This window comes from Parasteatoda tepidariorum, chromosome 1 (genome assembly GCF_982258835.1).
Source record: "Parasteatoda tepidariorum strain Cologne lab strain chromosome 1, Ptep-v5.0, whole genome shotgun sequence".
NCBI classification, from domain to species: domain Eukaryota; kingdom Metazoa; phylum Arthropoda; class Arachnida; order Araneae; family Theridiidae; genus Parasteatoda; species Parasteatoda tepidariorum.
Genome location: NC_141755.1, coordinates 120358516 through 120382928, shown reverse-complemented (window position 1 = coordinate 120382928; position 24413 = coordinate 120358516). Strand labels below are relative to the sequence as shown.

Here is a 24413-nt window from a genome sequence, read left to right as displayed (position 1 = left end):
TTCTTTATTATTAATACATTCGATAAGAAAGAAAAAGCTACCGAATTTTGGGTCAAAAATGTTATTGAGAAATTTCTACTAAATCGTGAATGAATTATGTTATTATGCTTATCTATGTTATTATGCTTAATCACAAAAAAATAAATATTTTTGTGCCATTAAAGTGTTAGAATAGTGAAACAATCAAATGAATAATTTGGAAATAAATGGAGATGACGCAATGGTGCTCAAATTTTTGCAAACGGATATTTATATTCTAAGCTTAAAATTTTTTCTGTAATTTCTGTTGCCTTGATCGTTAACTGCACCTATGATAAGGTTATAGAGAATTTTAATCATCCATATATTTCGGGATGGTATTTCAAAAAGATAAAACTGGATTTTTGCAGGCATATGTTCTGGGGATGTTAAAAGGGTTTAAGGGAGAAGGTAGAAAGCATTAACTAGAAGGGGGTACCGAATCACGTGTTAGAAACCCTAATTGTAATAACTTATTGTGAAACAAAGAAAAAGGAAGAAATTTTTTTTTTTCAGATCTTAACGGACCGCCATTTAAATGGCACTTTTATTTTTAGAGTGTCTACAATCACTTTATCATGAATTATATTCAATGAACATACTTAAATTAAGGACCCCAATTTTTTTTAAAAAAAATGTTGCTTTATTCATTAGTACTACTAAACATCTATTCCTCATTTGAATAAAAGTTATCTTCTTGTAACAACGTTTCACAGTAAGCTCCTACAATGACATCACGCAACTCGTAGAACGATTTTGCCACAGTTCAAAATCGTGTTTTTCTTAAAGTTTTTAACTTACAAATTTTGAAGTTCTGAATTTATTTAAAGACAAAGCACACTTCTATCATTTAATAATCAAAGGCTTTTTGTGGTTCACTGATTGCGGACTTGCTGAGATTGTGGCGCCCTACGAGTGTGATGCCTTATTTTTTCTATTCGAAACAAGCTCAGTAAGTTGTAGTTTTGTTTCGAGTCTATATCGATTAAAGCAGGGATGCCAACAATTACAATAATATCCGTAATCATTACGCTTTCCTTGTCAAGATTACTACTTACTTTCGAATAATAAAATGTATACTTTTTAAGAATTTCCGTAATAAGCAGTTTAAAGTAAGTTTATTTTCCTCACAATTGCCAAGAGTTATGAAATTTTTATGGTCTGCAACTAATCTGAGATTTTTTTCTACTCCTCAAACAATTTTACAAAAAAAAAAAAGACAATGTTTTGATAGAAACATATAAAAAAGGAAAGAAACTTTATGTATTTTTCCTTCCAACAAGCTAATCTTCTCTCCTTATGGAAGAGCATATTAGAATGCTGAGATCATAAATTTTTTGCGGTTCAAGTGCAAGATGACAAAAAGCCGTGAAGGCCAGTTTTTGAGGAACTAAGACCTTGAAGATTCATTCCATTTAATTTTACCATCTTATAAAGTTTCAACGTTGTATAATTTTTAAAAATAGTTTTTTTTAAATCTAAATGTTACTTTTTTGTTGAATAGTAAATCCTTGCATAACTTTATTATTATTATATACCTGTATCATATTAGGTTGTATATACAACTTAAAATTGCTCTAATTTATATTCCGATCATATTTTGGTGCTCTGATTTTTGATAGCTAAATAGGAAAGTTGGCACTCCTGCTAAAGTCAGCATTTTTAAATACAAAACTTTAGAGTAAAGTCTATATTGGAATATTAAAAAGGCAGGGAAGAATCTCGAAATTTCGGAAGTGCAATAAAATGTTTAATTTTAAAAAACCAGAGTTGTGTACAAAATAAAATATCGGTGTTCTATATTAGATTAAGCTATTTGGTGAGAAAGGTTTTAACCTGCTAAATGAATGCTAACATTAACAAACCCATCTATCATATGTTTAAAAATGGTTACTTTTTTTCGACAAAAAAAGGAAAAGTTTTTTCTGTGTACAACCTGAACGTGAGGGTTGAAAAGTTTGAGGCACACAAGTGTGTGTCATTTTTCATCTGCAAATTCTTCCCATTTTCCCCTACGGATGGGAACCTCAAGATTGAAAGCTCTCTTGCTATTTGAAAAAAAAAATTTGGTTTTAACGCAATTTTATTTTTTGAGCTATTGGATGGCCATGGGAGTTTGGTGCTGTGAAATCGCTTTTAAATCCTTCTATTATAAGGTCCGAATTAAATTTGATCCTAAGTAAAATCACATAGATTTCATGTAATGATGAATGAAAATGGTGTTCACAAAGGCTTAACAGCCTTCCTGAGGAAATTTTAAAAATATTCATCTTAAAACATTCAAACTGTCTCATATATGCTTTGTGACAGTACAGTTAGGGAAATCACTGAATTGATTCAAAGCCTCAAGAAAAAAATTCTAAGATTTATCTGCAGAGCCCGTGTTTAGAATTTTTTTTATCTCCGAAACAAAATAAATAAATCTGAGCTGCATTAATTCTGTTAGAGTATGACGATCTTAATTCTTGAGCAAGCTTTAAAATGCATAGTGGTTTAAAAATCTTTTATAATTAATATTTTGTTTCTTATAATTTAAATGTTACATGCCTACCTTACATATAGATATTTGTTAATATTGAAATTAGATTATTTCACTGAATAATTTTGTAAAAAAAATATTTTGGAATTTTCATTGATAGCTTTATTTTTACGAGATTAAGTGTTTCATAGTAGTATCTGTTATCAAAGAAAAATCCTGTTTTAAGTTCTTCTTAAGCTTCAGACTCATATAATTGATTACGACTTATGGAACATTTCAATAATTTTTTCTTATTTAAAACAAAATTTCTTTAGCTTTCCCATGAAAATACTAGAAAATTGAATTTATTTATAAGCTAAAAACAAAATATTATTTATAATTAATGTTTTTGAATAATTATATTTAAAAAAATAACTTTCAATATGAAAACTAAACTTTAGTTTAGCCTATTAACTACTGCTGTAATTGGCATGATGACATTTTCATGAAGCAAATTGTTTGACTATATTATTTATAACTATGACGAAGATAGTCTGCATAGTGAAACGAGTTGAATAAAAGTTTATTCCTCGGTTGACAGAGCTTACTTGTCAGTGGTTAGATTTTATCCAAATTAGATAACTTACCCTGATAAGTGGATAATATACAATAAGCTTATGTCGTTTATTTAGAAAATATGAACGACACTACAGGTGAATACTATTCAGTTTTAAAGTTAGGCATTGTGCATTAATTTGGTAGTAAATGTTGCGGGTGAATGTTGTCTGAAAAATTATAAAATAAAAAATTTCAAACTGTAATTAAATTTATGAGATAGTTTATTTTCTAATATGACCTCTAATAATGCGAATAAAAGTTTATAGTAAACAGCAGAAATATTTCTCTGTTGTTAAGAACATTTTTTTTCTAAACAGAAGTTCCTGATTTGTATAGTTTGCTGACAATGTTTTTAAAATTAAATTTTCTCATTACTTAATTAATAACTTGACAGCTTTTTTTTTCTCTCTATAAGCAAAAAATTAATGATGAATTACAATAAACTTGTAATATTTAGAATTCTATTCATCATAAGCAACTGCTTAATTATTTATGATTAACCATTTATACTTGTCACTAAATTTTGTTTCTATAATATATTTTACTAGAAAGACAAATAGAATCAAATGATGAGCAACCAAAAAGTTCTTTAGTAATGTTAATATTTATATTATTTTTTGACATAACTAGGTATATTTTTTACCTGGTATTTATCTCCTGAATATTATTTGCTGCTCTCTCTAAATATTTCAAATTCATAATTCGTTAAATTCAAAATCTGAATGGCTTGATATGCTGAAAGCGTTCCCCAAGACAAGAAGTGTACAATTTTTAAAACAAATGGAACGTTATTTTTAATAAAACCTTGCATCCAGCTGTAAGTGGGGAGAAATTAAAAAATTTTAGGATTTAATTTTATCTTAGAATTCAAAATAGCATTCTTAATTAAGACTAATGATAGAATAATTGTTATTAATTAATATTCGAAATAATAATTAAAGAAGAATCGTTATTAATCTTTAAAGGCTAAAGACAGTAACCTTCTCAAATAAAAACGCCCTTTATTTTAATCTTAGTCATTTTTGTCAGCTTTCAGCATCCTCGATAATGAACCAAAGAATTTAACATTTATTCATTTACCTTGATAGGCTTTGGAGATATCTGAAAGTTAAATCATATTTTACTAAAAGTGCTTGAAGTGTGAGCACTTTTTTAAGGAGTTTTTTAGCTAAGAGGAGTTTTTTAGCTAAGGTTTAGCTTAAGGAGCTTACACATTAAATTTATTCCACGAAAGTTAATTCCGACCAGTGTGACAAAATCTAATGCATGAAACATGTCAGTTTAAGTGAAACGTTTCCTTTTAAAAACGCACTGTTTATCTTATTACACATTCTTTCCAGAATGTAATCATAAGCCCTTATGAAATATTTCATTATGGAAGCTCTATCAGAACTTAAAAATTAGCTGAAAACAAATTTGTTATTTTCTATTGCAAAATTTGACAGAATTTAAGAATCTACAACTTTACAGAATCAGACGTAGAATAGTAAACGTTCCCTCCTTTTTTTTGTTCAAGACTTGGGTTTTAAAACTGTTTGATTTTGTTGCATTGAGTACTTATTGAAGTTTGTGATTAGTTCCGTAGCAACTTCCTTGCGCCGTTTACTATTAAACTATGCATTCAACTTATCAGTTTATTCACTTAATGGATTTGTAGTGATGTCAACTCCTTATCTTTTGATATTTTGAACTCAGTTTAGAAGATACGGACTCCTGGTAGATATTCATATAAACTTAACGTTTGTGGGATAATTCCTAATTATTAATCCACATTTGGCTACATGTAAAAGAAAACTAAGAAACCGTCCAGCCGTTAGCGCGATATTAATTCTGTTGATTTTTCATTTAAAAAAAAAGTGGAAAAAAAAACATTTTCAAATTTGTTAGAAAATATTATTTGGATGTGAAATCCAATTTTTTTGTAAGTGTCATTGCTTATAGTTTCTACAAAAATAAGTTTTCATGATTGCAAATCCGTCAGAAAATATCACAAATAACGAGGGCTGCAGATTTGATTAGGTCTTATTTAGTAAAAAGTGTTAGTTATCTTTATTTTTTCTAAAAAATAACAAATTTCGTTTCAACATCGTGCTGAAAGTATAGTAGTTAAAAAAGACAAAAAATGCAAGTCTTCATTTAGATGTAAACTTGAGAGTTTGAATCAGGAGCAATAGATTACAATATTGATTACTTTATGCAGGTACTTTTTTCATTATGATTATATTTGTATTACATTCAAATTACATTTATATTTGTGTTTATTTCATTTAACTGAATGATGTAAAATTAGTTTAAACACTTAAAAATTACTTCAAAGCTAAAAAGGCGGTTAGAAAATTTCTTAAAAATCATTTTTATGTTAAATAAAAGTATATATTTTCAGTTATTTGATAAATTAATAAAAGTTTTGAAAATTTATTTAAAAAATGCATTTCTATAGCATATTGGCAATTTCAGCTGGTTTATTATTTACTATTAATCATCATATAAAATGCAGCATAAGCTTTACAGAAAACTCTTTGCTAAGTATGATACATGAAGGTTTATAGGACAGTTTATAGTATTTTAACGGCTTTAGTTTGTCAACCGAAGTTTATTGAAAACACAAAAATTTTAAATTGTCGCAGAAAAATTTCTAGATACGCTCTATTTTTTCGTTCCAATTAAGATAATTTTTCTAATTTTTATACTACTTCGCATTGATTTAAATTTAAAAAAAAAATTCTTTCACAGTAATCTAAACTTTCTATGATTGAAATCAGTTTTTCCTTAAGATTTACGTTGCCATACGACAACACTGGTTTCATGTGGCTGTATAAACTTTCACTATTGCTATTTTTGTAACTATGGAAATGCAAACTCTTTATTTTCACTTATGCTTATCGATGCTCATAAATTCACATCGTTTTCACATTGGTACCACAATCAACTAGGTGTGCCCTAGGAGGTATTATCTCCCCCTCCCTCCTGAAAACATTGTTAATAAGTAGTTATTTGCTGTAAGCTAATACGAATTTCTAGAACATGAAATATCTTAGTTTTATTTTATTTTGTTTGTTTTTCCATTTATTTTTGCGTCAGACTTATTTTTCCGCACCATTTGAATCTATTAACTTGTATTTCTTCTGGCTCTGCTGTATAAGTTTATTGCACCCGATCCTAAGTATATTTCACCCTACCATAAAATTCCTAAATCATTCTCTTTATGTTAATAGTTTTGAGACATGTATCGATTTCCCTCTAATGCATCATAAAAAGTAAATTTTTTTAAAAATCAATTGAAATTATAAATAAAGCAAGAATGAAGCAAAAATTGAAATGGAACAATTTCCATATTTTTGAGTCATCATTAAACACTTTCTATATTTAAAATATTTTTCTGCTAATTAAGAAATTTATATCTAAAATTCTGATTTAAAAAAATATATGTGTAGAAAATTTCAATTCTTATGTATAATTTTTTTGTCATATTGGTTTCTTTTTGAAGTACTAAAAATATTCACTTGATTCTCAATATTCTCAAATAAAAACATGAATGTTCAAGTATAAATATTAATTTTCTGAGTTGCATTCTAAAATTTCAAAAATATGGATACATGTTTGAAGAATCCGCCGGTGCCATTTTGTAATTTTGACTAATTAAAATATATATATATTTTTTAAGAGGGGTATATTATATATATTAAAGAGGGGAAGTATGTTTGCTATCTAAAATGACTAGGCATTTTATGTATGAAACTTGTATTACTAAAAAACGAACTAAGTGTTTAACAAATATTTGAGAAATAAGTTTAAATAATTAATAAATTGTCCCTATAGTTGATTACTGTGCATATCAAAGTTGTGATCTTAGTACATCTTTGCACTGTATTTATTTTGTTTTGCACTTCAAATCAGCATTAGTTATTAATGCCAGTGTTCTTGATTATACCGTTAACAACTTACAACACACAAAATTATTTATTTTGTGTTTCTGTTTACAAAAGTATAAAATACTAGCTTCCTCAATAAAACTTGAAATAAAATGGCGTAAATACAAATATATTAATGCTCAAAAATAAATATATATAAACTAAAGTTGATTTTGTTTCTTCTACACAAAAAAGAACAAACAAGCTTAAAAAAAGCAAAACAAACCGTTACCATAGCAACTTCCTTTTATGAATTACATCAAAATTAAAGATTAAATAAACGATAATTCGTAACAGTATTGCTTTATTTTTTACCTGTTGCACAAAATTATTCTAATATCAGTGCTTCTTTCTATCATGAAAGCTGACTTTTTATCAAACAAATAACTGTTTAGTTAGCATTAATAATACCTACATACAACCTAATACAGCTTCCTACAGCCATGAAACATAACTTATCTAAACACTGTGTATTGTTATTTAGCATTACTTTTGCATGAATAGTTTAAGATGAATTTTTAAAAGCAAGGAAAAAATGAATAACATTGAGATTCCGAATACTTTACATTGTGTCGATTAGAAATTTTTTGTTTCTGATGGTTCTGAGCAAATAGCAGTTCTTTACACGTTTATTCATAACTTTCTACGTTAGATAGAGGATAACCAAGTAGTTTTAAACTCTATTGGGAAAAACTATGAATTGATTTAAACAATCAGTAAATGATTAGTCGTCTCGGAACGGAAAAACGTCATTTGTGTAAAGATGATTTGGAAAATAAATCAGGCGATGATTTCTAAAAAATTGCTGTTTGAATGAAATGCTTTTGTGGACAACCGAAACATGAATTAAATAAATTTCGTGAAAGCATCAATTCGACAACCATAAGCTTCGAAAGAAGTATTAGTTATTTTTTCTATTTGCTTTAAAAGATGGAAAATATGTCGATAACTCTATGTTCTGTGCAACTAATGCTAAAAAAGGTAACAAATGAAATGTTTTAAAGAGCAATTTAATGTATTATCTCAGACGTGCAGCTATGTCTCAAAATATTTCATAACTCATGCATAAAATTTAACAATTTCAATATCTTCCTGTTCATCACACATATGCGTTTCTTCAGGACATGAATTTCATCATAGAAAAATGAAACTAATTAAACTTTAATAATTTAGTATGTTTTTTCTTCTTCTAAAATTAATTTGATTCCTTATATCGTAAGAAATATGAAAATTTAGCTGCTTTAAATATTTTTATCAAACTTACTCAATGAAGCAAAACTATATTGAATATTATTAATTGTACCAAAAAGTGATTAACAAGGTAAATGTCATTTCCAGAAGAATTTTAAAATTAGAATTATTGCTTTTGGAAAGAAATAAGTAGCATGGTATTATATTAAATAAGTATTAATGCTCCCACCTATGTCTGCAATTCCGATTGATCATATATTAAATGTTTGAAACTACGTGGAAAACTTTATAGACGTCAATAATTCTTAATTTCCTTTTCATTTGGTTTGTAAAACAGTAATTGCACACGGACGCACAATATAACATTTATTTACATATTCATGAGAAATGCTGTTTAAAGCTCCATAATAAAAATTTCTGGCAAAATTATTTCGGAATTTCAAGATGACAAAAGAGACAAAAACATTTTCTGCCCTAAGGAGATATCTTTAGCTTCTAATTCATAGCAACAGGCTGTTTTTGTCAGATAAAATTTTCTATTATAAGATGATATTTGTATAGTACGAGTTCTTTGTTATTTAATATGTGTTTTAAACTTTAGTAGTGTATTATTAGTAGTTATAAAAATAAAATATGAACAATTTCAAATGGCAAAGCTCATGAAAATGTGCAATTTTGTTCCACATTTTAGCAATCCTGTGAACCGAATTAATTATTTTATTAATAGAATGCCTAAGATAATATTAGCTATTTTTCTGTTGCACACAATACCAACATTGCTAAATGGTTACCTTAATATGGAAACGATCGTTAACGAAAAACCTCCTTTCCTGACACAAAATGATTTTCAAATATATTGGTGTAGCTTTTAAAACTTATTGAAGAAATTTTCCTATAGCTCGGGATAAGGAATGTCATATCTAACCATACTCAATTTACGTATGAGTTTGAGTGTTTTTATGCATCTCTTTGCGATATCTTTGCAATTATGCATTTTTCTTCCGAATTATTTTAAGTAAATATATTTTTTTAATGAATAGATTGGATTTTAATGGTTCCCCTGACCTTTTTAAATTGAGATCTTATCATGTTTTCACATGTTTTCTTAAAATAAAAACGAAGTATCACTTTGCAGTGAGTAGTTGGAAAGCTTTGGATATTCATAATTTTTCATCGGCTTCCCGTTTGTGAACGTTTGAATCGATCGAGGTATATAAATTTTTTATTGAATTTGATATTTTTACAAGACTTTGAAAGTTTTGTAAACCTGCTTTTTACATTAAAAAAGCATAACTCTTTTTAAGAATTATTTTTTATTTATTTTGTTTCCGTTGTTTTTTATGAGCGGAATGTTTCGCCCCGAGTAATTCTCTTAAGATAAAAATAATAAGAAAATATTTAATTTTTGAAAGGCTTATAATGAGTTTCAACTGCATCCACGTAACGTCCTCATAATACAATAACTGCACTGTTGATAAAGTGGTGGCTTTTTCTTCTAAATTTTGAAATGAATTTGCTTAGAGGTGTTAATTTGTCTCAAAAATTGTTCAGAAATTATTAGCGCATTAACTTACATTAAGTAACTTGTAACTTATTACGTAAATTTTAGTGCTTGTTGAATGAAGTACAAAAAAAAAATGTTAGGAAAAAAGTGACTCATGCAAAGGTTTTTTAAACAAAAAAAAATTCGAATCTAAAACAAAAATTTTTTTTAAAATCCTAGAGAGATTTTTATGAACAAATATTACAGATTATTTGGAAAATTGTAAAATTTTGAGCAATTTTTTCTTAAAAGAAAAAGTTAGCTTTAATGTTACTTTTCTCTTTACTTTTTCTTTAACGACACTTTTTTAATTAAAAAAAATTACTATTTTGAAACAGTTTTATAGAACTAAATATTCTTTGAATGTATCAGTACATGATTGGTCGTCTCAAAACTTGAAGAAGTGGAGTAAAAAGTTGACGGAAATGTGAAAGTTAAGTCTCTAGAAGAAACTAAGAAATCCCCGTAACCTTACTATTAATTAAAAGTATCAATAAATCATTTCATTAAAAAACTGATAATTTACTTAAACCTAAATCATCTGAATCTTATGAAAAAAAAAATCAAACATTTCTACAACTATGAACTACCATAGAAGTAATAAGCTAGCGACTCCTTGTAATCTGCAACCAAATTTGCTGATGTTATCAATAATTATAAGTGCATTGCTTAAAAATATAAATAAATTTGTAACTAGATTGCTGTTCCCAAAATGTTATTTCTTAATTTGATGCTTAAAATTGAACAATCTTCGTAGCTATCCGTGTGCATAACACACAAATTAAGAATTTCAAAGCCCTTTCTTGCTTGTTTTTTAAATGCTTGAAATTGATCTTAGTATTTCAGATTTGTGGGAAAATCAATTTATTTCAAAGATTTCATATATTTCAAAGATATTTTTCATTTTACAAAGAAGAAAAAAAAAACTGGTGTTGTCAAACGTTAATGAAATAAAAATCTTTTCCGGTAAGATAACGTTAATAAAGCGCCGCAATAAAAAGTTCTTTTGACGTTTTACTGTGAAAGGTTGTTTAACAAAAAGCGAAAACATTTTCTGCCAATTTTTAATCGACAGCAGCAGTCCGTTTAAAAACGGCTGTTCTCAGTTACATCAATCATCTATGATCAAAGTCTTTGTCTGGAAACGTTTTTTTTTTTATGCAGGATCAGTAAGAGTTTTATTTTATTTGATATGTGTTTTAAAATTAGTAGCCTGTTAATTATAAGAAAAAGTTATAGAATGGCAATACGCAATTTAAAATGGTAAACCTTTCTAAATTTGAGTTTTGCTTCATAGTTTGAAAATATTTTATATCTCTGAAACTTCTCAAAAACCCCTTTTTTTAAAACACACAATACTCATAGTACCTAATGGTTGCATTAATATTTAAACGATCGCTAACGTAAAACCTTCTTTCATACCACAATCTGTTCCATGATTAATAAGATAACGAATGCTAATTGAATAAATGGCGTAAATTCTCAACATTTATTTCCCTGTTCATGTGTTGAAGAAGTTTTTCGATTACTCGTGATAAGACTGGTATGTCTAACTACATTAATCTTATGCAGGAATTTGAGAGTACATTCATCCCCCCCAACCCTTTTTTTATTAAAGAAAGATACTATTTTAACATATTTTTTCAAAAAAAAAAACGAAGTATCAATTTGTAGTGGGTAAATTTTGGATATTTTTTGATGGCTTCTCGTTCGTAAACGTGTGTATCGATCGAGGTATAAGGAAAATTTTAAAAAAAATGCGATTATTTTTACAAGACTTTGAAAGTTTTGTAAATCTGCTTTTTACTTTAAAAAGCAAACTCTTTTAAGAATTTTCATTTTAATTAAGATGTTTTATATGAATCTTCGCCCCGAGTAATTCTTTTTAGATAAAAAATAATTGGAAAATAATTATTTTTTGTTAGGGTTAGATAGGGTTTTAACTGTATCCTCATAACGTCCTCTTAATACAATGTATGATGCTGCAGAGTATAGAAATACCGACAAAGCATGTCAGCGTTGCCGACATGTATATCAAAACTCTAATTTAAAATTTGAGAAGTATTGTCACTCAATATTTAGAACTCGAGTTTCATTTCTTTTTCTTTGTTTAATATATAAAAATGTTGCAAAAGTAAAATCACCTATGCAAAGATTTATTATTATCTAAATGTTTTTTTTCTTCAATTATTTTTGTTTTTTAAATAGTTTTAAGCATATTGCATCTTCTTAAAAATTACAAAGACGTAGTTTAAGTTTATAGATAAATAAAAATGAACTGTTCTCTTATAAAATTTCAATAATATTTATCTTTTGCTAGCTCTAAACCTTTTTAACTTTAATTTTTTACCCAAATAAAAATTAATGAATTTCTTGTTTTAACGATGAGTTGTTTTGCATGTTTAAAAGTTTTTTTGATTATTTTAAGCATTTTCAAATTCAGAATGATTTTTATTTAATTTACTTGAAAATTTCTCTAGAAAATTCATTTTTTCAAAGTAACTTTTTCATTTCTAATATTAGACCTTAGCTTTATGAGGTTAACGAATTATTATTATTAAACAATGCCTGAACTTTAAAAAATATATCAAGCTTTAAAAACGTGTTAATTTTTGTTTGAAACTGTATAAATATGTATTTGTTTGTGCTGGTTATTAGTAATTTTTTGATCTCTAAAACTTTTTTCTTTATGATGTTATTTTTAAAAGCTAATTTTATTTACGAGTGTATATTTGAATGTAGTTATAATTATTTTAGTTAAAAGAGCATATATTTTAATTGTATTGTGTATTATAAGTAAAAGATTACAAAACGTTTTACAAAACTAGATACAATAGGAAATACTTGAAACAGACATTTTCAGAAAAATGAAACTTTCCTTCGAATGTCATAATCACCCCCCCCCCCTCACACTGATTAAAAAGTTAAAGACACTGAGTTGGGTCAATAAGCTGGATTTTTTTTAAGAAACAAACTATTTTTACTGTTTTTTAAAACTGCTTCATACTCCGATCAAACGTTTGGAATTCCAAGAATAGTGCAAACTCTGTTCGTAAACTCGCTGAATGAGAGATCGAATTTGAGTAGCTTCTTGAACAGTGTGTTAAAAGATATGCAGAATCAACTGGAAATATTGAATCTCTGAGAACTGAATTGACGTAAAAATAAAAGAAAAAGAAATCGAAAATCCAAACGTTCTGGAATATAAACAGCTAGAAAGTAACTTAGTTAAATAAGTTTTAGAGGAAAGATTTGAAAGCTTCAAATATAGCATTCACCATTTTAAACACAACATTTAGACTTTTAATTCGAAAATCGAGAAATGTTACAAAAACTGTAAGCATGTTATATGGATTGTAATTATTTGACAACTTAAATCTATTAGGCCATCTAAATTGTCAGATAAATGCTTGAATAGTCACGTGCGACAAGCTCAATGATTGCGCTTACAGAAAAGCAGTTTACTCAAATTGTTTAAATTGAGCTTTGAACACTTCAGAGAACACTTTGAACACTTCTCAATTCTTAGGAATAGCTCGAAAATCTGGGCTTGTGATTCGTTTTAAAATAACGAGTGATATCAACAAAAGGTTATGAGGAAGCCTGATACAAACTGTCAAAAATCTTATTTCTAAGAAGTTAAACTGATTAGCTTAAACGATCAGTTCATTAGGACTTAAGGAACCATTTTTTAGTAACCAGTTCAAATTTATGCATTTTGGCTCATGAAAAACAAAAATGATGAGACAAGCTTCAATTTCAAGGCTCTAATGATAGTGATCAAACAATCTTACATGCTGCGATGTCAAAAAATTGTTGACCAACTTACTTTTGAAGAAAAAAATACAACATTCGCACAGAATTTGCCCTGAAAATTGAAACTTCAATCTCAAATGTCAAGCTATTCCAAACATATGTGCCTGTAACTAACTCCCAAAAAAAAAACACTTTGAGATGGTCTGGCCTGTCTGTAAAAATAATACAAGTAAGAGTCAGTTCAGAAGATATGAGATTATAATAGTTGCGAAGATATGAATGGATTAGAAAATACTCGACATTGCCAGTAATTAAGGAACCAGCATTGATCAGGGCAATCCAAGATATATGCAGTATATGGGAATTGGAACAGATGCCGACAGGGAGATAGACTCAAGCCTTTGACTAGTGAGGACGTGTTTTTTCTCTGATCGACCATTGCCGTATCACAGAACAGCGCGCGGCGGAAAGGTTTTCCCTTCCGGCCGCTCTCAAGTACTGCCATTTGATGAGTCATCGTTAGATGATATACTTGCTAACTGCGGGATTCCCCCGCAATATAATTCATCCGGAAACTTAGAGAAGTCTGAAATTGAAGCCTTCTACCTACAGTTTTCCCTAGAGGAACTGTGCAAAATTGATGACTCTTTCCGATATTTCTACAGAAAATATCCTACTTTTGATGGATCTCATTGACGTTACATCACTCAAAGGAGTGAAATTGCCCACTACATCATGTACAGATTAGGCAGACAGAAACCGGAGGGGATGGAATTAGCAAAGAAAGGAGACCCAGTTCCCGCTTCAGTTCCCATAGCTCAAACAACTGAGAAATTGGTCACAACCAATGCTACTGAATTTGACCAATACTTGGAACCTAGTGAGGAGCCTTCGGCCTCTGAGACAAAACCCCAGACAGAAAATTCTAAGGAACCACCTATCAGAAAGAGAAAGAGGAATAATAAGAAGAACTCAACTAATGTAGACTCAACAAAGCCTACTAACTGTTCTTCTGACCCTCTAACTCCGCCAGTGAAACCGACTCCAGTCCCGATGGAAACTCCGGAGGAGAGCACAGAAAAAGTCCCAGAGCCATCCACAAATGTTCATAAAGCTCAACCACCCAAGAACCTAAAAGTTCTCATCCGAGGGCTTCCTTTGTACGGACTTTAGTACGGACAATATTTTCCTTGAATTAGGGAAACAGAATTTAGAAATACTGAAAGTTGTTCAGTTAAAAAAGGAAGTGGGCGGGGCCTATAGGCCACTCCCACTGTTCCTCCTCATCATAACAGAGATGAGAACTACATGAAGATCTACCATATCGAATTCATTAAGGACTTTCCGATTTGTGTAGAGAAATTTCATGGCGGCCGGTGGCCGATACAGGGTTTTAGATGTGAAGGCTACGGACACTCTCAGCGTGCCTGCACTTCCGATCCAAGATGTATGAAGTGTGCCGAAGGGCACTACTCATTCCAGTGCAAAAAAAATCTAGAACACACCGCCTATTTGCTGCAATTGCAGTAAGGATCATACCTCGAACTTCTCTGGGTGCGAGGTCAGGCCCCAGGAGAAAAAGATTCAACAACAAAGCTTCAACTACAGCTACCTCAGCTCATCGTTTGGTTACACTAATGAAAGAGTTACAAGAACTTTTGAAAAATCAGGAGGCACTCAGCCTTCTTCAGACACTTCTTCAGGGGAATACCCCCATCCCAATGATGATTTTCTTCAGTGCAACGCAGGCCCAACATCTGCAATGGACTTATATTGTGTAGATATCTTACAAATATCTTGTGAACTTAGGACATTATAATTTAGGACTAACTAGATTCGATGAATTGGTTAGAAGAGCTTCGTGCTTAATGCCGAGATAACACCTATTTCCAGCATTCCAGCATGGAGCAGATGCCCATTGAATGGGATGATGGTTTTATCTGCTTAATCTACAAAAAGGGAGATTTGATGGATTGTAAAAGTTATAGGGGGATTACCTTATTGAATACAGCATACAAGATTTTCTCCAATGTATTATATAAAAGACTTTTACCACACGTGGAGAAGGTGGTTGGAAGTTAACAGTGTGGTTTACAAAGAGAAAAATCTACAACCGATTTAATACAAGTTTTAAGACAAATTATTGAGAAGACAAACGAATTTAATATTGAGACTTTTCCTATTTTTATTGACTTTAAGGCAGCATACGACAGTATCAAGAGAAATAAGTTGTATGAAGCAATGGAGGAATTTGGTATTCCCCCTATTAACTTGACAAAGGCAACACTCAGAAGAGTCAAGTGCAGACGTAAGTTGCAAAATTAACTCTCCGAGCTCTTCTACACTGATGGTGGTCTGAGGCAGGGGCATACACTTGTCTGCCTTTTATTTAATATCGCACTTGAAAAAGTAAATCAGAGCATCTGAAATCAATGTAAGAGGCAGTATCTTTCAAAGATCAACACAAATTCTTTCTTATGCAGATGATCTTGATATTATAGGAAGATCTAGACAATCAGTAGTGGAGAACTCCAAAGCTCTTGAAGTAGCAGCTAGTGAAATGGGACTACTAATCATTAATGCTGACAGAACTAAACACATGGATACAAACAGAGGGCTCGCTAAGGCAATGAATGCCCTTTCATGTGAATGATTATGACTTTGAAACTGTTGATGAATTTAAATATTTTGGGACTACTGTTACCTGCAAAAATGTCACAAATACTGAAATCAATAGCCGTTTAGCAATGGCAAACAAGTGCTACTTTGGTTCAAAACGCCAACTAAAAAGTGAATTTCCTAAAAGACAAAAATTAACATATACAAAACACTCTTACGGCCTGTGATCCTATCTGGTAGTGAGTGCTGGACTCTTAATAAAAAAGAGAACAAATTGCTGATATTTGAGAGAGGGATACTAAGAAGAATATTTAGTGCAGTCTATGAGAATAACAAATGGTGCACCCTTTACAATCATGAGTTATATAAAAAGTATAAACAACCAGGCATAGTTCATGTTATTCAGGCCAATCGTATTCGATGTCTGGGACTCCTTTATAGATCTGAAGACCAAAATCCTGCAAAAAAGTTTAAAAATACTTTTTTAACCAAATTTACCAACCTCTTTTTAGCCTGGTTTAAAAAAGAAACTTCTTTTAAGCCAGAAGGTACAAGAAAAAGGGGTCGTCCACCGACTAGGTGGCTGGACGCAGTTGAGAGGGACCTAAATATAAAAGGAATAACTAACTGGAAGACCATGGCACAGAATATATTAAGACGGCAAAACTTATTGGGACAGCCTTGGCCTGCCATAGGCTGTAGTGCCCAAGAAAAAGAAGACGAATCAACTTGGTGTGAAAACTAGGAAGCATATGAAAAAGGTGGACTAATGGGAAACAAGCTCACATGTCTGCTTAGTAACTGGACTATTTCTTCATTTAAATTTGATGTATCCCAACTGTAAAATGACACTCAGTTCTGATGCATACATTACACCATACCAACAAGTATATGGACAACTGCTTAACAATTCCGTAGAGAAAATAACTGTCAAGAATTGAATTTTCCTCTGAAAAATAACTAATACTGAAACTGTGCACAAAATGTGCAACAAACCTTTCGATTGTCTGATAAATTGTCTGACACGACTAACATATAACTTTAGTTTTTCTTCTCTATAAACAATAGTGGCAATCTATAAACTTCTGGCTAAATAATAGTGTAGAATGTCGAATAACAGAAACAAGGAAATGGGGGTGATTAAAAATAAACAAACTTACTCAAGAAAGATGTTTTAGTTTATTCATTATGTTCCTATTTGTTTTAAAAGCTTGTGATTATTTGCGAATTTTTCTTGAATCGTTTTTATGTAAGTAAGATGAAAACTTTGTTAAACTTGCTTTGCTGTTTTTATGGAGGCTTGTTCTAAAAGTATTTTATCGTTCATTGTTAATTTACATACATACTTCATCTGTAGTATTCTAATTTTGATAAGTAATATATAAACATAATTCTTTTAGCTGCAAAATAACTTTATTTTTAAAAATGAATTATGTTGATAGATAAACATTTTAAGAAATGTATAGCTCAATTTTTTCATTTAGTCTTAGTTTAAAATCTGCAGTCAGTTAGATCATTATATATCTTAAATGTTTTATAGTTTTAATCAATTTAAACAAAAGAAAATCCATTTGCCCTAATCGCAACAAAAAAAAAAAAGATGGGGCACAAAGTTTTTTATATTCCAAATTATTATTATTTTTTTATTTCATTAAATGTGAATTTTTAAAAAAAAGTTTTTTCGGACTAAATGGATTTTCTGCAGTGTTTTGAAAGATTTTATATTTGTTTAATTAATTTATTTATAGTTAATTCTTGCCATCAAGAAAATCCATTTCTCCCCATCGTAGCAAATTAAAAAGATGGGGTATAAAACTTTTTATTCCAAATTTTTAATTTTTTTTATTTCTTTAAATGTGATTTTTTTTTTGAGAAATTATTTTCGGTTTGAATGGTTTTTCTTGGGCATTTGAAAGCTATTTAATTTAATTCATCTGTTTATTCATGTTTATATACTTATTTAATTCATTTATTTATAAATCTTGTCATTAAAAAAAAATTCCCCCCCATCGTAAAAAAGGGGGTATAAAGTGATCTATTAAACAATTACTTAAAAAATCCAATTCGACATTATATATAACATACATCCAACCAATTTAAGCCTCCATGAAACACTTGCAAATCCAATGCTTACTTGATTGTAATCTTTTGAACCTATGTATTATGTAAACAATCTAACAGTTTGCTTAAAAAAAAAAAAAAAAAAAAAAAAAAAAAAAAACATTAAAAAATATAGAAAGTAAGAAATATTAAAAAAAAATATTTAAAAAATATATAAAAAAAGAAAATACAGAGAAAAGAAAAAAATATAAAAAAAGAAAAAAAAAGGAGAAAAAAAGAAAAAATATAATATTGAAAATATAAAAAAAGAAAAAAAAAAAGAAAATATAAAAAAAAAAGTTAAAGAAAGCAAACTGTGGTAATAGTATTTTGTATAATATTTTTATGCAAATGTGTGCTTTATGTTTTGAATAATATGTACTTTAAATTTTTTGTACTATTTATCTAGAAAAGTTAAGAAATTAATATTATGTATGCTTTTTTGTTTTTAGTGTTCTATTTATTGAAAAATTGTTTTCATCATTATATTTATCTATAAACATAGACAATTTTTTCTAATTACATTAATGTCATTCGTTACATTTAAAGTTTCTATTTTTCAATAGCTTTCTTTTTTTTGTTGTTTAATTATAGGCTATTTGTAAAATATAATAATTTTCTAAAAACTTTTTTAACTGAATCATTTTGTTAAATTAAAGAAAATTAAATCTTTGCATCAGTGCTTCATACTTTTTCATGCATTACTTTTTCATAACTTGAGTGACTGATATTATATTTTAATTTCGGAATTGTTGAAAACCTCCAGTAAAAAGTTATATTTTTACGAATTAAATTTTAAATACAGAGTAGAGTTTGTAAGAATGAATTTAAATCATTCGAAAGAAACAAAATTTTTTTCAGTTTTTGAGTATCTTTAAAGTAATAGATTCGAATCAATTAATAGAATCCTCAAAAACATTGAATCAAACCAAAGACTCGTGAATATTTCTATTCGGAGCTTCGACTCAATATTTAACTATAATCGGCAGCATCATAAGTTGATATTTAAAGGACGTTTTTACAAAGTTGAACCTGTTATTTTCTTGTCTTAAATATTTACTATAAAATCAATAAAATTCTTTATGAAACAGGGTGAAGCTACCTCTCGTTGCAACTATCGTTCTAACGACTTGAAGCCAGTCAAAGAATTATCAAATCCCTTCAAGTGTAAAGTCTATTAAAATAATTATGTAACTTCAATTTGTTGAGCTGAACTTAAATGAAATTTTGAACTATTTCTATTGAAATATTTTAACTGAAAGAATCATTTACTAAAAATTTTCAAATTTTTGTTTCGATTTTTATGTGTGCAAAGTTTTCATAATATTGAAAAAATGCATTAAATGCATTAAAATTTTTTAATTACATTTTTATTTCTTTCTGTCTAAAAATTAAGGTTTAAAAGTAAATAAAAGGTTAAAAACCAAAACAGTACGATGATTAAAATACACATTGATATTTAGCCCTAATTAGTTATGGAAGTCATGAAAGTTTTGAATTATTTTTAGAAGAATTTTTTGATTGTATTTGTAGTGGGCTTTAATCAAATTAAAAATTCAACCTTTAACTTTACGCTTTGTGATAAATACGCCCTACAATTTTACCTATTGAATATTGAATATATTCAATACTTAGTATTCAATGGTTTATCTATTGAATATTTAAAATTTCTGTCTTCGCAGAAAAATTTCTTCACCGATGCAAAGCAATTTGTACAAGGTATGGCAGAAAATGTTTTGTCGCTTTCTGTATATCAGCCGCAACTGTGATTAATGATTTTTTGCAAACTGAAGAGCAGTCATTTGCTATAAATATAAAACTTAACATATTCTATGTCAGTTATTATGAACTCAACAAAGGAGACTAGAGCAGTTACGAAGTTAAATAGCTAGCTACATTTACCAGTGTCTTCGATGGAGATAGTTTTGAAAAAAATCTTTCGCTGTTAGCGTGAGAGTTATGGAACTGTAAAATAATGATCCATATATCCTCTGGGGAAATTTTATGCCTGCCCTGTATTCTGTGTGGGTTAGGATAAGAAATTTAATTGAATACTGCTATGGAACCGAGATTTGCATTTAGATTCTATTAACGGATCGAAATATGTAGCAGCGTTTTCTTATTACTACTAAAATATCAATTAAAAGAAGCAAAGTGTCATTTTTAATGATTCAATTTCAAGCATATATAAATAAGTTCATTTATTAAAAATTGAATTTACGGAGTTGTTAATAATTTCAAATTCTAATGAATAAGAAATATCAGTTTTAAAATGTTTATACATGAACTTAAATCGTTTATCTAAAATGTTTTCAAATTATGTGCGTCTATTAGTAAGTGCAAAAAAAAAAAAAAAAAAAAAAAAAAAAAAAAAAAAAAAACGAGTTGAAAAAAAAGTAATCTGAAACTAATCTTTATACTTTACTTTTATTTATTAACGTATAATTTCCACTTTTCATGCATACCCTTTTTATGATTTTAATGACAAAGGATATATTCAATATAAGTAAAATAAAACCATACAATGCTTAAAAAAATGTTACAAAAATGCAACTTGCGCATAGTTGTTAAGAAGCCTTATTATTAACTCTGAAACTTTTTAGTCAGAAAACAGGGATTTTCATATCAGCAAATTATTTCTCTGATTGTTTAATTGCAAACTAGTCATGTACTGTTATATTCGTCAAGTTTACTGTTATTTGAAGAGTTTTATTGGTAACTAATTGTCTGTGAATATTATGTTAACTTCAGTAATTAATTTTAATATATAATTAGATTTTTTTAATCTTATTAAAAAACTTGCTTTTTTTTAAGAAAGCTTGCTTTTTTTAAACTTTTTTCTGTACATTGTCAGGCTTAAAAGCACGTGTTTATGCTTCAAATTTAAGAAAAAATTTATTTGGATTGCATTGGTTGTCAGATCACTAAACATATTTAAGATATATTATTTTAAAAAGCTAACTTTTTTGTAACTGTATATTTGAGAATGGAAATATTTTCTGAATTGAAAATAATATAAAAAAATTATTGTATTTTAAATGTTATAATTAAAAATAGTCTTACTGATTTTTATTATAAACCACAATCTATATTTTTTCTTTTCTTTAAACTTTTGTGAAAAACAAAATTGTATGATCTTCAGGGTCACCCCCTTGCAAATATGGCATTTTTTAAAATTAATAGCAGTTTAGCTGGGTCATTAAGTTATGGATATTAAATAAAAATGTAACTTTGTACAGAGGATGTCAACCTACGATCCATATGACGAGGAATTATTAGGAGAACTATCATCAAAAATACTTGCAAAATACATACAAACTTGATAATCAAAAATGTAATAAATTATAAATAGTGTGACTTATATCTCGAATCAAAATATGTAGAATTTAGGAAGGGAGCATGAAATTGACAACTTCTTGAAAAAGATGATCTCAAGGTCAAACATGTCTGAACAGGAAATTCTGAAATACAAGAACAAAAGCAGGTTGCAAAAAAAAAAAAAAATTTCTAATTGTCAGGAAACGTTACAATTTGAAAGAAGTTTAATTAAACAAGATACAACGAAAATATTTAAGTTTCAAAGATATCATTCCTAATACAGAATATTTACCTGTATTTATAAAAATAAATACTATCATATTCCAAAAGATTAGGATGATGCCGATTACAAATTAGCTGAAAACTGAACATAAAGAATTGAACTGATATGCTTAAAAAAACTGGTTTCCGAGAACTTTACAGACAATGCTGCTGCCAACTAGCAAATGTTTACAGTTTCTTGTGTTTTTCTGATAAAATGCGAAGTTGTTTGAATAAACTACAAGTTCAAGTCTTGAATGATAAATTCAAAAAGGTAGATGAATCTTACAAAAATTAACCAAAAGAATATGTCAAAATATTTTTAAAGACCAACTTATTTTTGATGAGTGGAAAATACAACGTTTTTACAGAATATGCCCTATAAAGTACTGGGAATTTCCCTATTGATGATAAGTAATTTTAAAAGAGTTTATAAGGCAGAAAACAATTTCCAAAATGAAGTTTTGACAACTAAGACATTAGCATTTTCAGTTTAGATTTGAAGGAAACAAAATGAAGTAATTGATAATCAGAAGATAGAAAAGGCTGAGTGGTAAAAAATTTCTTAAAAAAAAAAAAAAAAAAAAAAAAAAACTCTACTTTTAAACAAACTAGTCGACTCCAAACAAACTAGACGATCCCAAATTTCAGTTATGCATGAAGAAGTTGACGAATTTGATTCCACAAAAAAACGAAGATATTTGCTAAATGATTTTTGTGCACGTAAACAACTTGAAAAAGTTTTTGAGCCATCCTTTGGTGTGCTGTGAATAAAAAAAGTAATTGCAGACGACGTTTTGAATCGTTCCATTTTATTAGCTTTTGAACTTTATCAAAAAGATATCCTATATTTAGAAATGATGCAACTAGGAATCTGCTAAGAAAATTTTTTATTTTAATTATTGAGAAGCTAGAAATGCTCAAAATAGATAAAAGTAGAATCCACACAACCAGTAATACCGCCTGAGAGCGAGCAAAGAATTTTATAATATATTTTTAAAGGAAAAAGAAAATAATATCAAGAATTTATGTCTCCTTTTTATTAATGATAAAGACTGAAATAGACTTGTTACTCATAAGATCAGAGCAATCCCATGAAAGTTGTTAACGATACAAAATAACGTTGACTGATAGATATGAACATTCCCTGCCTTTTTAGTGGTCTGTTAAATAATACAAATTCTATACATGCATCTTAGCAAAGTGCTACGCAGTTCTACACATGTTACACGATACCAACAAGTATATGGACAGTTAATTGTTCTATAAGACAATAAATGCCAAAAATTCATTCTTCTTTTGATCAATAATAAAGACTGAAATAGATACATTGTGTAAAAGATGCAATATTAAAAGAAACTACGAAAATCGCTTACCTGTTCTATGATTGAACTTTGCATCATCCTTATTCATCTTGCAATTTTTATAGTTATATATTGCCAATAACTATATAAACTATTATTTAAAATTCCTATAAAAAATTATCATTTTTGCTAAAAATTATTCCTATTTTGTGAAATATTTTTCCCCTTACATGTCTGATGATAAAGAATCTCTTCGAAAACGATTTAGAAACAGATAAAAGCGGACAATTAGTGGAACTTATACTGAGTTTGACCATACAGATATTATCTCACTTCCTTTCTGAACCATGATCTAAATAGTGTGACATCTCCCCGTGTATAGTAGTGTGACTTCTCCTCGTGTATAGTAGTGTGACTTCTCCCCGTGTAGCACAGTGAGACAGTTCCTAGTGTGACATAGTGAGAAAAATCTCCCAGTGACATTTGTTCTACTCATGCGCAGAAATTTTATTCAGGACTTACATGCATGAGGTCTCGACATTATTGTTCGATATTGCAACAATCAACATTACTTGAGCTCCATCAAGTGGTGGTGTTGATATTTACTCTGCAGGATAGACATTTTGGTGAAACAACAGATATGCGTGTTCTGGTTTACTCTATTGCTTGGTAAAAAGAACTTTGATCCTACTCCCGCACATCGTTGTCACATAATAGTGTCGAACTATTTATTCAAAGAGTGCTAATTTCAATGACATTCACGCCTATAAACAGAGGCAACAAACTAAATAAAATGGGGGTGACTGAAAAAATGAGTTTTTTGATAATCTTAATAAACAAATATCAATGTCTAAGTTCAGTTATATTCTTTTAAGTTTAAAATGTATTTTCCTCTATTTTTCTTGAAGTGTTTGCTATGTAAATATAATCAATGTCAAAAATTTGCCATTTTATGGAGGTGTATCTTACACATTTCGAATATTTTTATAGTAAATTACTTGAAAATATATCATAAACATACAATAGGTTTCAGTGTTTTAAATAAATGAAATTCCATGCAAAATGGTTGGACATGACATTTTCTTAAATTCCAAATTTTATCTTTTTCATTACTGCAAATGTGTATTTATGAGTAAAATAATGACGGATTCAGCTGATTTTTCCAGAAATTTGCATCAATAATAAATTATTAATTTGCAGTTATTTATCCCAATATCTTACGTATTTTTTATCATATGTCATTAATTTCAAATGTAGTCAATTACGTCAACTTAAATTTGTCATGTTTTCAAATAAGAGTTCCATTACACCAAAAA

At 28.7% G+C, this 24413-nt stretch overlaps 1 long non-coding RNA gene across 1 annotated transcript in view; it reads right to left on the bottom strand.

The window, feature by feature from the left end:
* LOC147816813 (uncharacterized) overlaps nucleotides 1–23728 on the bottom strand; it is a 79645-nt gene extending 55917 nt beyond the window's left edge. Inside the window, exon 1 of the long non-coding RNA XR_015432556.1 lies at nucleotides 23170–23728. This is a non-coding gene — a long non-coding RNA (uncharacterized LOC147816813). The remainder of the gene's footprint in view (nucleotides 1–23169) is intronic.
* Between the last annotated feature and the right edge of the window lie 685 nt (nucleotides 23729–24413).